This window comes from Phocoena sinus, chromosome 17 (assembly GCF_008692025.1).
Source record: "Phocoena sinus isolate mPhoSin1 chromosome 17, mPhoSin1.pri, whole genome shotgun sequence".
NCBI lineage: Eukaryota > Metazoa > Chordata > Mammalia > Artiodactyla > Phocoenidae > Phocoena > Phocoena sinus.
Window position 1 is genome coordinate 65,492,070 of NC_045779.1, and position 16,765 is coordinate 65,508,834.

At 34.1% G+C, this 16,765-nt stretch overlaps 2 long non-coding RNA genes across 2 annotated transcripts in view; one reads left to right on the top strand and one right to left on the bottom strand.

The window, feature by feature from the left end:
- The window catches only part of LOC116742317, a 56,695-nt gene extending 44,368 nt beyond the window's left edge, over positions 1-12,327 (top strand). Inside the window, exon 5 of the long non-coding RNA XR_004346428.1 lies at positions 12,034-12,327. This is a non-coding gene — a long non-coding RNA (uncharacterized LOC116742317). The remainder of the gene's footprint in view (positions 1-12,033) is intronic.
- LOC116742318 overlaps positions 1-16,765 on the bottom strand; it is a 31,892-nt gene that overhangs the window by 3,135 nt on the left and 11,992 nt on the right. The gene's annotated exons all lie outside the window — the stretch shown is intronic.

The window sequence follows — 16,765 nt, forward strand, 5'->3', positions numbered from 1 at the left end:
TTCAGTGTCTAGTGCTTTACTGCAGCCAGAGGTGGTTAGATGCATTGCCTACAAGTCATTTCCAGGTATTCATTTAGAAGCCAATGTAAGTTATATTGCTTGGTCCGCGATGAAAATGCTGCTAGTAATAACACCTGCAGTGCCACCTAGTCAGATATCCCTGACAGTGGTGGCCTTCTCAGGAGCAGCTGGCAGGTACTGCAGACACCCCTGGCACCAAAGCCATCCCTGTAGCCTTAGTTGGTCTACATTCATCTTCCCTCCTACCACCCAGCATCACTCCCAGACCTCATTACATGCCTCTCTGGCCACTGCTGGGTAACATTATTTGGTGAACCGTAGTTAAAGAGTTGCTCTTTACCAACTAATATGAATGGGTTTCAATATTTCTCTGACTCATATGGCAGTATTATGTGTACCACCTGATAGTATATACTCTTATAGGGCCTTACAGAACTTTGTGAAAATTATATAAGTTAATACAGGTAAAGCTCTTAGAAAAATGCCTCACATATGGCAACCTCTCAATATATGCTACCCATTATTATTAGCTAAATTATTTTAACAACATTTTTAGAAGCTGAAAGAGGCTGCAATAAATTCTCAATAGAAAAAAAATCCCATTTGTTCTTACTGTAAATTTGTTGGTCAAATTTCTCTTCCAGTTTGTACTTCTTGAGTATCTCTAGTTCAGTCATACATGATACTTTTTTGGTGAAATTTATAATATTTTCAACATGTAAAACATCCAATGATAGAATGATAGAGTTCTTTCCTATTTCAAATGCGCTCTGTAGTAATGAGTTCTTACCTTAGTAGTTTAGTCATTACTACATCATGAAGTAATAATTTGTGCTCCAAGATATAACCTAATCACCAATATTCTATCATTTAAATTGTCAGTTAAATGATGGTTTTCTGTATAGTAAAACAAGTAAATGGATTAGTTTTCTTAGTAAGTAGCAAAGGTTTAAAACACAAAATCTAACCTTAAGTTTTTAACAAAATACATACTTAAAATTATTTTTTAAAACTTTAAAATTACAGGAAAATATTTGACAGATAAACATAAAATAAAAGGGCAGGTAAGAATTACATTATCGGAGAAGAAAGAATGCAAAGAAAAAGGTATTAAATTCTTATTCTTTTAGAAAAGACATTCTTCTTTTCACATTCTCTCCTCTGCCAATGCTTCTGTCTTCCTACTGACTTACAAAAAGAGATTCCTGTTCTTCTTTTAATTGTCCACCTTTTAATTGCTCTTCTCCCAAGAAGGATGAATGGCTATTCTGATTTATACATGTTGTCAGTGGGGTCTCAAAAACATCTCATTCTGTCTCTCTGTCCCTATGTCTGTCTCTGTCTCTGCATCTCTTTTTCCCTCTCTCCCTCCCTCTCTCAAGCATAGTGGACTGTCTTTTCTGGGTCTTGATTCCGTGTAATAAACCTGCCTCTGCTCTCTGCATTTAAGCCTGTAACTAAACCAGGCAGACCCTGTTGTTCCAGTTCAGATTTCTTCAATTCAGAGGGAAAGGAAAGGTTAGCCAGACCTTTGCCTCAAGTCCCTACTATCTTTAATAATTCAAATTTACTGGGAAATATTATAGTGGTGCAACATTTGGTCAATTTGGCATAATTTATTTATTCAATAAATATTTATATCGAATGTCTACTACATTTTAGACACAATCCTAGAGTTTTAGTATATATTAGTGGGAAAAAAGACACATACTCCTGTTCTTATGTATCTTATATCTTTTTATTTATACTCCTGGCCAAAACCCTTGAAAAGGGCTGAAGAGTAAAATTTAGAGAGGAAGAAAGATAACAACATTACACACTCCTTCATGATAAACAAAAAAAATCCTTTCAGCAAACTAAAAATAAAAGAGAACTTCTTCAATCTGATTAGGAGTTTATATAAAGAGTTTTATAGGTATTGTCATCCTTAATGGTGAAAGACTGAATGTCTTCTTGCTAAGACTGGAAGCAAGGCAAGGATGTCCACTCCCATAACTTAAATGCAAGAGTAATTTGGAGGTTCTAACAAGTATAGTAAGGCAAGAAAAAGAAACAAAAGATATAAAGATTGGAAAGAAAGATGTAAGTCCATTTTTATTCACAGATAATATGATTGCATACATACAATATGTAAGGGGATTTGCAAATTACCAAAAGTAATCATTTATTTTGCCAAAATTATTGCATATAAAATCTATATACAAAAATCAGTCATACTTCTATATACTAACAAAAAACTTTTGGAGAATACAATAAAATATGTAAAAACACTCATCTTAAATATTTATAATAAATTTAATTAAAGATGTATAAAGCCTCTACACTAAAAAAAAAAAAATGCCCCCCCAAATGCTCCTGGAATACCTAATTAATTGGAAATACACCATGTTTATGGGTTGAAAGACTAGATAGTTTTTAAGTTGGTGGTTCTCTATCAGCTTATAGATTGAATGTAATCCCAGTTGATATCACAAAAATTAAAAAAAAAAGAAGATATGGAAAGCTACTTCTAAGATTGGTATGGGCATGTGTATAACCTAAAAAATCTTGAAAACAAAGAACAAAGTTGGAAAACTTATATCACCTGACAATAGCAAGGTTGGGATACCTAAACTGTCAGATTTCAGGATTTACTATAATTCTACTCGAAATCAAGATTGTCTGGTATTGACATAAAGATAAATCTGTGGGAAAAAAAGGGAAGCCCAAGAGTAACTAATCACGTATATGACCAACTGATTTCAACACAGTGCCTAAGAAATTCATTGGGGAAAATAGCAGCCTTTCCACTAAATGGTCCTGAAGCAACTGGCTATTCATATTTAAAACATGAAGCTTAACCCCTTTCTCACAGCATAAGAAAAAAGTTAACTTAAGATACAGACTTAAATGTGAATGCTAAAGCAATCAAACTTTTTAAAGAAAACAGAGGGGAATTTATCACTCTGTTAAATTGGACTTTATCAAATTAAAAACTTCTCCTCAAAACATTATCATTAAAATGTAAAAATACAAGCCACAGCCTGGGAAAAGCTATTTGAAATAAAATATAACTGATGAACTCATATGTAGAATGTTCAGAGAACTCTGATAAATCAAAAAGGAAAAAGATGAACACCCAACTTTTAAAAAATGGTAAATAATTTAAATAGGAACCTCACAAAAGAAAATATCAAAATGGCCTATAAGCATATGGAAAGGTACACAACATCATTAGTCTTCAGAGATGCAAATGATGAGATATTTCCCCAAACCACCAGAATGGCTAAATTTTATAACACCAACAATATTGTGTCATAGGTTGCTGAGAGCACCCTGAAGTTCAGTGATTTACTAGAAGGACGCAAATAGAGTAAATAATTCTCCCAGCAGTGATGCGTGACAAAACATATGGAATACTGTTAAACAGGGAAGCTCAACCAAGCCTTGGTATCCAGGGACTTTATTGGAGTTTTGTCACATAGGCATGGAGTGTCATGTAGCTGACCTTATTACATGGTCTCCAGCCCCTCAGAGATTAGACTGATATAGCATGGTCCATTTTTCCCATCATAAATCACATTGTTAGCAGGAATGCTTGGTCTGGTATACAAAGTCACTTTTATCAGGCAAGACATTCTGAGGATTCAAGGTTACTTTCAGGAGCTGGTCAAGGAGGAGTTGATTGTTGGCACGCGCAGGGTTTGAGCACCCTAAACCTGGTGAGTTAAACATTTATTGGAGAAATATAAAGTGTTGGTGATGATATGGAGAAACTAGAACTCTTATGCATTGCTTGTGGGAAGTTAAAATGGCAAAATCACTCTGGAAAACTTTTTAAAGTTTGTAAAAATATTAAAGTACACATACTCTGTGACCAAGAAATTTCACTCACACATATATGCCAAAGAGAAATAAGTGTATATGTCCATAAAATATTTCACAGGAAGATTCATAGCAGCTTTATTCATTATATTAAAAAATGGAAACAGACTAAATGTCTATGGACAGGATAATAAATAAATTGTAGTATATTCATACAATGAAATATTACTCAGAAATTAAAAGGAATAAACTACTGGTGTACATAACAGTATTGAAAGAGTCCTTAACATTTGCTCTTGATCAAAAGAAGACAGACACAAAAGAATATAAACTGTAAAAATTTCATGACTATAAAGTTCAAAAACAAACAAAATGTATCTAATGTTACAGAAGTCAGAATAATGGCCAAGGAGTTAGGAAGAGATATTGACCACAGAGAATTGTCTGAGTTTTTGGAAATACTATAACTTGATATGGAAGGTAGTCACAGAGATACAGACCTGAAAAATTCATTGAGCCAAATAATTAATATTCGTGTATTTTACTACATGTACTTTTTTCTTTAAATAATAAAATGCTTAATTTTTTTGAATTTCTTAAAAGTTTCTATCACATGGTATGCTCTGAACCAGTATATCTGAATGAATGAACAACTGAATGAATGCTTATCTTGATATTTTTGCTCTGTTCCCATGCTCATCAAGCCATATTCTGAAAATAAATATGTCTATCTTTGTATAATTATCTATAGGAAGAGAATGCAATGAGCAGAAGGCACAGGCAAATAGTTCACTTGATGATTTTATTTTTATTGTAATTGAATACGTTGTCATTCTAGTATTTATGGGTCAGTATCATGTGAATTTAGTAATGGAGGCCAATACCTAAGAACTGGATTATCACTGGGTATATTAGCAATTTTATTTCAAATGAAGAAAGCTCAAAATTAGACTGTGAGATAGAGGGATTTCTGTAAGGTTTTCTCCCTCATGTATACCTGCCTGAGTGCTCTGTCAGCCTTTGTAAGGCAAAAAACTGTTACATTAAATACTTCTATCAAACTGCTTCACATGTTAATTTCTTAAAAACTCAGAATTATTATTGTGAGCTTCTCTGATTATATTATGTGATATTATTGCTCATAGAACAATAGAATGTTGTGGTTAGAAGAGACCTTAGTAGCTGTCTAGAGCAATCCCTTCATTTTAAATATGGGGAAACTAGACATTCCTTTACTTGAGATTTAAGGGCTTGATGGGTTCTTTGTGGGTTTGCTGAGCTATGAACTAATTCTGAATTTCCTGCCCCATGACCTCTTTTTATGTGAAACAAATACATTTTTCTGTGTTTACCAACCTGTTCTTAATACTTTCCCCCCTTGCAGCCAGGAATATTTCTAACTAATGCAAACCTCTTTACACATGATCTATTACAGACTTGTACTTTTACAAATGGAGCATTTGAAAGCCAAGATAAATTAATTTCCTGAATGATACCTGACTTTTCAACGTCAATGCTTCAGCAATAGTCAGTGGTGTAATATCTTCAGAGTACTGGAAGAAAGAACTTGGGACTTAGAACTTTACATTCAACTAAGTAATCATCTAAAAATGAGGATGCAATAATAATATTCCTGTGCATACAAAGTTTCTCAGAAATTTTACCACATTAAGCCTCTTTGAAAGAGCTGTTGAAGGTTATACCCCAGCAAGACAAAGCATAAATCTGGGAGTTAATAATAAAGTATACGAAATATAAATAAATTAAGATTTTAATAAGATATATCCTAAATAAAGAATTACTTATAAAAATATTTGTAATAACTTCGAAATTTAAGAGTGATGGTGGGAAATAAGAGCTGCTCTGCGAGAAATACATATACTGCTAAACTTTGAGCATGGAGAGGGAAAGTAAATTTAAGTGTGGATGGTACTAAATCAGGATTCAATCTCTCTAATTCAAGGTAGAAAGAAGTAAAACTATAAGCAAAAAGAGCTTAGTAATTAGAAGGCATAAGATTAAGGGGCAAAATTAAATCATAATATTTACATATACACATATTTATTATATACTGTACTCATTGGTCAAAGAGAACACTCAGACTGTATTATAACAAAAACAGCAACAACAAATATAGAATAAACTAATTTTCATCACTGATTTCTGTAAGAAACATTCTTAATGGACATGTAAGACTGAAAAATGAAGTTACTGTAAAAAATGTGAGGCAAATGTAAACCAGAAGAAATATAGAGTAGCAATATTAGCACAGCACAAGACAGATTCTATGACAGCAGCATAAGCAGTGGCAAAGAGGAGTGCTGCTTACTGTGAAAAACAGTGATTGATCTAGAAGACAGAACAATCAGCAAATATATGCATGTAACTTCATGTAAGTTCAAAATATATTAAAGCAACAAGTGACAGATTAATGCAGTGATTAATCTTGTAACTGGACATTTTAACATATCACTCTCAGAAACTGATAAAAAGAGCAGAAAAAACAAACAAGACCATAAATTTGTCTGAGTTAATGAATGAGGATAATCCAGAGATACATAGAGAATTTTCTGTACCATTTGGAACAGTCACAAAAATCTGTCACTTGCTAGACCACAAATGTATCTTTAAACTATTCTAAAGAATTAACATTTTACCATACAATTTCTCCTATACATACACAAAACACATAAAGTTAGAAATGAATGTCCAAAAGGATAAAATTTTAAATCACTTATGTCTTTAAATCAATAAAGCACTTATGGAAAACCCCTGTATTAGAGAAGATGAACAGTAAGTGACAAAATACTTAGAGCTAAATGACAATGAAACAATGCAAAACAAAATGTGTGGGATGTATTATGTATTTTTTTAAAATCCATAGATAGGGAAAATAGAAAGACCAAAAACATGAGCTAAGCATTCAACATAAAATCTAGCAATAAAGAGCAAAAAGCCTTATATGTCCAGTGCTGTGGAAGTCCAGGTAAATATCTTAGCTGCTTTAAAATATACACATTCATAACAAATTTATTTTAAATACATTTCTGAGTGCACAAGATAGTATGGGAAATACCCAAAGGCCAGGAATAATAAAGAGAGGTCTGAAATTACAGAGAAACCTACAAGAGAACTTGCAAACCTATGCTTCCCTAGGATCTAAGCCAGTATTTGGAACTCAGAATTTGGGGTATTATTCTGTCTTGAAAGAATAGGAGACAAGTCTTCAGGGCTATGCCAGGTCAGTGAGTTCCTTAGAATCTGAAGCCCAAATAAGGATTCTTGTGCAGGAAATTAAGGAAGTACTGCTAGAAGAAACCAGTAAAGAGTGGAGAAAATAAAAGAGGAAAGAGGAGGAAGCCAAGCAAAGGTATAATCTGAGGCAAAGTCCTATTAAGGTAGCTTCAACCTGATCTCACAGAGGGATTCTAATTTTATTATTTAGTTATATATTATTATTTGTATAAGTTAATATAATATATAACTTTTGGTTATAGTAATTTTATTATAATATTGAGATGTTATCATTATCATAAAAATAATATTATAATAAATAATTTATCCTGACCCAAGGAAAAGAAAACTGGGTTTTCAAAGTCTTGCACCTATCTGTAATTAGCTAAGGGCATGTAGGGGGAATTTGGGGGGATAAACTCTTAGTAACTTCTAGTTCTGTGGGCAGACTCAATACAATGGCTCTGGTCGTCCAAGGGAGGTCCTCTGATGAAGGTCTTTAAGTTAAAATGGATTTGATGGAATCTGTGCATATCACTAACATTTTCTGCTAAAGTGTGGGAACAGAAATGGAGAGACCCAGTATTCCTGGATACTCAAAGAAGTACAACTTCCATAAAAGTGTGGGCATGGGGACATCTAACTACTTAGAAATTGAAGCAATGAAAGAGCTTATTTATTTCTTCCTCTGTACCATGGAAATACTTTTAACAAAAAACAATAGTATTTCTTTAGAATTTATGGCTATAGGTTATGTTGTCACATGCAACTTACGTATACTATCCTCAGGACCAGTCGCAGTGAGGCCCAATGCAAAATTAAAATGTGAGGTTCTTTGCTTAAAAATTATTACAAACTTCAAGATGATGACAACAGAGCATTAAGCCAAGTATGATGATCTTCCCAGTGTGGGGCCCTGTGTGACTGCATAGGTCACATACTGTGAAGCTGACCTTAATCACCTTCTCAATAAGATAATCAATAGGCCAACATACATACATACGTACATACATACATCTATATGTAAGTACATACATACGTGAATGAATGTTGTTTCATGTTGGTAACATTTGGAACATGCCGTAGAAATGAATTTAAATCTTATCTTGAGAAAACCATGCCCAATCTATGTCCCTTAGAGTCTCTACGGAATAAATGGAGCTAATTACCAACTTAAAATGAAAAAAGTATTTACAAAACACACATTTCCAAGAGAAGAGGCAATAGAAATTGCAAACAGAAGAGTTACACACCCAAGATCAGATACTAGAATTATTATATAAAGAATAAAAGAAATAGAAAATTATAATACAAAATATATGAGAAACAAGAGGCTATAAATAGTAACCAGAATTTTTTTTTAAGGAACAACATGGGAATTCTACAAGTGAAGGATATAATTGTTGAAATACAAAACTTAATAGATGAGGAGTTCTGCTTTCATGTATGACACAGCAACTTCAAGGTAGATCATCCACCTACAGATCACAATTATTGACTCTGAGCAAAATTTAAAAAGCAACTCTTTACATATCCATTACCATTGGCAAAAAAAAAAAAAAATTAAATTAAAAAAATAAATAAATAAAATAAAAAGCAACTACTGAAGGCAGATTTTAGGGACAAGCTGAAATCTGGAAGAAGAGATGGGACTGGGTGAGATCCTCACCTTAGCAGTTGTGGCCTGAGGGTCAGCTCTGGTCATTCCATGTGGAGGAGCCTGAAGCTCTGATAAAAACATGTCATCTTTCTTACACAAGGAATAAAGAAGCTGGGGTGGTGATCTTTATTGCCCCAAAGTGAGGGACTTATCCAAAAGAAAAGGGACAGGTAAGGGGAACTGTGGTCAGGTTGTACTTGTAACTTTGTCCCATCTCTGCCTGATTGCTGAAGTACACGTTTATAGGACAGACAGCAAAGAACCCAGCAAAGTAAACATATAAAAATGCCTTCAATTGCACAGAGATCTGAGCTAATGCATTCTGTAGGAGAATTTGTTAAACCAAGTAACAAGCAAATGAATACAACACTCTTTTGAGGAGTAAGGGCCTTTGAACCCAAAGACCGCCTATAATATAACATTCAAAATGCAAAGGATAGAATCCAGAATTACTCAAAATACAAAGAAGCAGGAAAATATAATCTATTAGAAAAAAACAATGAAGAGATTCTCAATCTCATTAGTAATCAGAGAAGTGAAAATTAAGAGAATACATAGATACTTTATACTCATTACGATGACAAAAATGAAAGTTTAATAATATAAGGTGTTGGAGAAGATGAAGAGAAAGAAAATCTCACGCTGTTATTTTGAGAGTGTAAACTGAAGTAGCTGTTAGGAGAACCATCTGAAAGTTCATATTAAAATGAATAACAAATATATATTCCATGCAGGATTTCACTCCTGAGTATGAATATACACCTTGGAGAAATTCCACACAAGAGCAGAGGGGCACATGCAACAAGAATATAATTTCAGCATTGCTTTTTTTGCAAAGAAGTGAAATATCCTAGGTGTTATCCTTGGGGGAAAACTTCAGTGAATTATAGTCCATGGCTAGGTGGGATACTGTGTATTGGCCAGATGAAATGAGCTATATCTACATAGAGAAAGTACTAAAGTAACGATACTTAAAAGGAAAACAGAATGTGATTTAAAGCTCAATAACATTTACTTAAATTTTAAACATGCACTTGCATATACAATACTTTATGACTATATATTACATATGTATTATATATATATAAACATAGATGGGAAAGATATATATTAAATATACAAGACTCTGTTTATAAAAGTGTGAATTGAGTTTGGGGGGTAGGCAGTAGGGTTGCCAGATTTAGCAAATAAAATTACAGGGCATCTGGTTACATTTGAATTTCAGATAAAAGATAAATAATACTTACTAATACCCAATTTAATATTGGATTATTAAATACTTACTAATACCCAATTTAATATTGGATTAAAAAGACCTTCCCATCCTTAGGAATTTCAGCCTGAGGGGACATACACAGAAAAGCAAGAGTAGTAGATTCTTTTCTTTTAGTCCCAAATATTGCACGAGACACACTTATACTAAATATATGTACTAAAAGAATTTTTTACCTGAAATTTGAATTTAAGTGGGCATCCTGTATTTTATCTGTCAAGCCTAATATGGAGAGAAGCAATAACATATAATAAGGAACAAAAGGTCTTGCACAGACATATCATAATGTGTTATGTCCAAAAACTATTGCCAACTCAATTCTGATACAGAATTTAAAAAACATCAGTAAATAAACAACTCAACCATGTAATCCTACATAAATTATTTTGGGAATATAAATTATAGGTTTAAGTGATGTCATAAAATCTTGGGAGAAAATAATTCTAATATGTCAAGTACTTTAAAAAGTGGAGAAAATTTGTCCTTGGTTTTATTTCCTTGGAAGGGACAAGCATTTTCCTGAGATGGTCATATTCCACCTCATGCTACTCAGCACGAAGTCCTTCTTGAGTACATTCACTAAATATTAAATACAAAGTTGATTTTAGTCTACCAAAAATATAATCTTATTTAATAAGCACCATTTCTTATTCTATAGAATGTGTGTGTAGGTTTATTAGAATTTGCTCATTTAAGCTTTAAACTACTGTGCTAATGTACTTATTGCTATTAATCATCTCAGCTCTTCTTTTATTCAGGGAAAAGAAAACTTAGCTCACCTGATTTACCTTATGTCTTTGCTTGTAATTGCAAATAAAATGAAAATGTTGCTGTACCCAGTTTAAATCTAACAAGATGCATAGTGTTGTTTTTTCAGTAAAATGATGTAGACCAATTGAGATCTTTTCCTCTATACTTCATGTAAGTTCTCTACATAATGATTAAGTAACCTATAGAATGCCAAGTGTTGTATCCACATTGCATAGTGATGGAGGATCCTGGCCCAAAATTTGGTTCACATGTTGAGAATGATGACACCATGTACGCTCCTCGTGCGTAGGAAAAGGTTTGTGACTCACAGAATGAGGCTTTCTGGGTACAGCAGGATAGACTCCCCAAGCTCATCCCAAAAGGGCTTGAGATAGTATGGAAAGGAGGCTGGCTTGGGTGTTTATGATACTGGATGTGGGGGGTAGGAAGGGGCGGGGGCTTTCCATGCATAGGACAGGGCTTGTGTAGTATGAATTTTCCATTCATGCCAAAGGAGGGAGAACTGGGCTTTCTTATCAGTTTGATCAGATGTGGGACAGGAGGAAAAGAAGAAGTAGATCTTAAAAGCTGTCAGCAGTCAAACATCACAATGGAGTCAGACCCTTTACTACAAGTGCTAATAAAAGAAATGGAATCCTAGTGATTGAGGAAATACAATTGACTACAGTTTTATATCATCACATTGCATTATAATGGAATTGAAATATATGAAGTAACCCAATCACAAATTAAACATAAATAATAGAAGAGCAGGATAAACATGGCTATGCACAAAGGGCCTAATGGAATTGGAAGAATAATATTACTATAAGAAATATGAGTGTTAATGGCAATACCAGTTAAATTAAAAACGTTACTTTTTAATAACATTACTTTATGTAGTATTTAGCAGATGCAGTGGCCATCTCTCAGAAGATTAGAGAAATACTTTATTGTAATTCAAACTCAAAATATTGCTTAGAAAACCTGACGTGATCAATGACTTTTTTGTTGTTTTTGCCATTTCAAATTAAACTGAGCAAGGATTTCAGACAGAAAGGAAATTATGAATAAAATCAAGTCTAGGTTTGTTTCCACTTTTTGACATTTCTAGAATGGTGTCATTCATTTTATAGAGTTTAGTCAAACTGTGAAGCAGCAGCAATCTCAGAATTTGGATGGTATTTTGAGATATTCTAAACATTGGTTTTGAGAATTAGCCATAAAGCATAATTCAATCCTAGCTGAAAAGTATTCTTATACTGACACCTTCCTTTTCTCTTCCTTCCAGACAGCACTGACCTTCCATTGTTGTTGAAACCATCGGTGGTAATGAATACTCAACTGTGTAGCCAAAGAAATGTGATGGAGTGTCAAGTGACACCTCCCACCCCCAACATACTGTTTTGCATTTACTGAATGACATTTGTAAGACTTCCTCTCCTCCATGCCTAAGACTTCTACTCTGTAAAATGTAAAGATTGCCTCCCCCCAACACATATTAACTAGGGCTTCTTCCGTTTCTGAAATTCTAAGCTCCTTTACCTTCTCTCAGTTTTTCTAATTAAATAAGAAGTAATTATAAGCCTGTGTGTCTTATCCTTCTTGCTTATTCTCCGAGTTTTGCCTCTCTGCAAAAGGGCCTCAGAGTAGGTAGCCTGGATCTCTCAGTTATTTTGATTTACTAAGGCTTATATTTATTTCTTTATACAAAAGCAAATCTACATATTATAGATATTTGAGAAAAAACAATCTGAAAAAATAAATATGAAGAAAAATCAATAACGATGGTGCAGTGGAGAAAAAGAGCGCAGGCTAAGGAGATAAAGATAACAAGGAGAGGCATTTCGAAGATGATGGTCAGGGAAGGAGTCTCCAAAGTGATGACTTTTTGAGAAGCTCCTGAAAAGAGTGAGGATCTGAACTGTGATGCTGGAGAAGTAGCATTCCAGACCAGAAGGAACAGTATGTGCAAAATCCGCAAATGAGAGGAAACTTGGTGCGTTCAAACACCGACCAGATGACCAGAAGGCCTTTGAGGTTTGAGTGCAGTGAGCAAGGTGGCAACGGTGGAGTTTACGTTTACCTCCGGGATTTTAGATTTTGTCCTCAGTCTGATGGAAAATTATTTGAAGGATGCTGAACAATGCCATGCTTTGATCTGGCTCACATATTTAAAAGGTTAATCTGTCCATTGTGTGAAAAATATTCTGGTGATAGAGTAAGAGCATAAACAGGAAGACCAATTAAGTGGCAAGAGCAGATGAGCAAGTAGACAAAATTTTAATGGTTATATTGGATGTAGAATGTGAGAGAAAAATAAAAATCAAAGATGATTTTAAACTTTCAGACCTTAGCTATTGGGTACTTGATTCCTTCTGCAGAGATGAGAAAAACATGGGAGTGGCAGATGGGGTTGAGAGCTTGTTGAGTTTGAGATGCCTATCAGATATATAACTGGAAATGTTGATCAAACAGGTGGAAACAAGAGTCTAGATTTCAGGGCAAGGTAAAAGACGGACCTAAATTTGGGATTGATGCGCTCACTGAAGTAATAGGTCTGGACGACAGCACATTGAAAGAGGGTGAATATATATGGAGAAAAAGCCCATAGGTTGGACCTGAGAACACTGACATCTAGAGTTTGGAAAGGGAAGGGAAATCTGATGAAAGAATTTCAAGATAGGAAAAAAAATGCTATTAGTTGAAAATAACACCAGTGTTTGCTTTGAGGACAGGGATATTCTGAAAGGTAATTTTGCTAAAGGAAGAACAGACAGCCTAGGACTCCCAATAAAAAGCAGGTTTCAAGGTACTGCAAGAACCAAAGGAAGATTTCCAGCTCCTGCAAAAAGTGCTTGCCTCTGAGAACCTTTATTCTCAGAAATACAAGCTGCTCCTCATTGGCTGATTAACAATCATAATGACATATATTTTCATTTTTCAAAGCCTCTTCATACCTCATCCCATTTTGTTTTCACAGCAACTCTTACTTAGGAGACATGACAAATTTCTAATAGCCATTTTATAGATGAGAAATTTGAGGTTCAGCAGGTGAAGTGGTTTCCCCAAAGTTACACCACTAGTTAATGATGACACACCAGCTCAGCAACTAAAGACTTTTGACTCCTACTTCTTTCTACTTTGCATACCATCTATTCAAGCATTTAAAATCTTACACAATGTTTCTTTGTTTTCTCACAAAGAGTATCTTATACAGTAAGTTACACACACATAGGACAAAAAAATGCCAAGGAAATATCTTCAATATCCATCCATTCCATTTAATCAACCGCAGATTTATTAATCTATTGATCAATTCCATAAATAATTTTTTGAGCACCTACTATGTAAATCAGACATCATGTTACACAGATATACTAAGATTAGGAAGGAGTAGTATTTGCCCTCAAGATGATCATAATCTGAGGGATTTTTTCACACTTTTACTTGTTACGCAATAATGGTAATTCATACTACTTTTTTTGTGGTTGGTTAGTGTCTACATTAACAAATATTTTCAGATTTCATCATGGGCTTTACTTCTCCAGAATAACAAGTTCTAGCTTATGGGATAGAAATTTATATTTTATTTTCTCATTTGAAACTACAGGTTGCACATTAATAAGTTGTTAAAACAGACCTTGGATATCATTAATCTGACACTTTCATCATATGGCTAGGAAATTAAAGCCCAGACAAGTGAAAAGTGATTTGACTAAGCTACAAAGCTAATCCATGGCATTGACATTGAAAGCTACACTGTTTGTTAAAGCAGTTTTTCAGATCTCTGAGTTCTGGCCAAGGATACTTCCTGGTTGCCAAAAGTTTCCAAGAAGTTTATCTCAGAAATTCTATGAGTTCCTTACCCAAGAATTAATTTTACCAAGCCAGATGGCTTTGTTGGCAAGAAGGGGGTATCACAATCCAAATTTTGAAGTCAGAGAGGGAGCTTGCATTTCATTATAGAATTCAGATGATCGATGTTCACTATTTGAGATCTTAGTCAGGTATTTTCAAGCCTGGGAAAGTAATGTATTAGCATCTCCAGATAGTACCCAGATATTTCCTTTTTACTTAGCTTGAGCACAAAGTCCCTTATTAATAATATTATATTAATCTTTTAATCTCATCTGAAAACATTACTAATGTGAAGCTACCGTAATTTTTTTTGAGGTTTATTATTGTAATCTCAGTGTCTTAATTAAAACAACAAAGGTTGATTTCTTACTTGTGCGAAGTCTGTTACAGGTTTGGGTCTCTTTCCAGGGAAGCAGCTTTTCATGTTATGGTTTAGCAGTGGATCTCCATATTGAGCAATACTTTCACAGTCACTTCCACTGAGAGGGGTGGGCTGGAGGTTCAAGTATCAGAAATTGGATGTTTCCACATGGAAGTGCCACACATCACTTTGACTCACACAGTCATACTCAAATATTTAGGGGAACAATGTTACATCTATGGTAGTTATCCTTGTTTAGCTGAATGTACAGTTGATATTTACAATAGCCAAGACATAGAAGGGTCCATTGACAGATGAATGGATAAAGAAGATGTGGTGTATATATACAATGGAATACTACCCAGTAATAAAAAAGAATGAAATAATGTCTTTTGTAGTAACATGGATGGACCTAGAGATTATCACGTTAAGTGAAGTCAGACAGAGAGAGACAAATATCATAGGATACCACTTATATGTGGAATCTAAATAAATGATATAAACGAACTTATGTACAAAACAGAAATAGACTGACAGACATAGAAAACAAGCTTATGGTTACCAAAGGGAATAGCGGGGGTTGGGAGGGGAGAGATAAATTAGGAGGCTGGGATTAACAGATACATACTACTATACATAAAATAGATAAACAACAAGGACCTACTGTATAGCACAGGGAACTATACTCAATATCTTGTAATAACCTATAAAGGAAAAGAATCTGAAAAAGTATATATACACATATAACTGAGTCAGCTGTGCACCTGAAACTAACACAAGATTGTAAATTAACTATACTTCGATTTTTAAAAATGGTAAAACAAAACAAAACAAAACACAATAAAAGGAATTGCTGATTAAAATTGTTCACATTTTTGGTCCTCTTAAGAAAAACTTGGTGATTAAGACCATAAGTGGAAAATCAAGGCCACAAAATCAACCTAAGAGGCAGCTAAGCATTTACAGTGTCAATCACTGTGCAAAGAGCTTTTCAGATATTATTTTATTTAAAGTAGTCTCACAACAACCTTAAAAAGTTGGTATTATTGTTGCCTTTTTATAAATAAACAACTTGAAGTTCGATGATTTGTCCAAGATTACACACTAGCTTAACAATGGGGCAAGTCAAAGAACTCCCAAATAACAATAATTTGTGTAATAAATTATTTTCAGCCTAACCCTATTAAATAAAAATCATAATAGTAACAAAGGAAATGTCTTGCCTTTTGCTTCCTAGGAAAACTTTCACCGTCTTTTCAAAGAACACTCCTAAACAACCAGGAATGCTAGAGTCACTCAATTCTCAGACCTTTTTATAGCGTTTATTGTTGTGTTTTCATTTGATAATAACTCCCATATTGCCCTGACAGATGTTTTCCATTGTTATCTTAAACTGTTATTTACACCATTTTGAGGGTAGGAATCATATCTGCTTTTATCTTGTATTCCCATTAACACGGAACAAAGTGCCTTGCACACGGAAGGTCCTTCATGAATTTATTTTTTTAGGAATTGTCACTGCTTCTTTGAAGGGAACAGTGGTACAAAGAAGAGCATTATAAGAATATTACAATGACTGATATGACACGTTTGATGATTCTCCCTTTGTTTTTGCATTATGCACACATTACCTAGAATTTTAAATGTTCTTTCGCAGCAAGATGCTTATTATTAAATCATGGAAAACATGGAAAGGGAGAACGGGAGTTGGGGGAGACTTGGCCTTGGAAATACTCATCTTGAGCCTCTGTAGGACTTAATTTTCACCTTGGTCGCTGTGAGAGTATCCAGGCTGGGATAA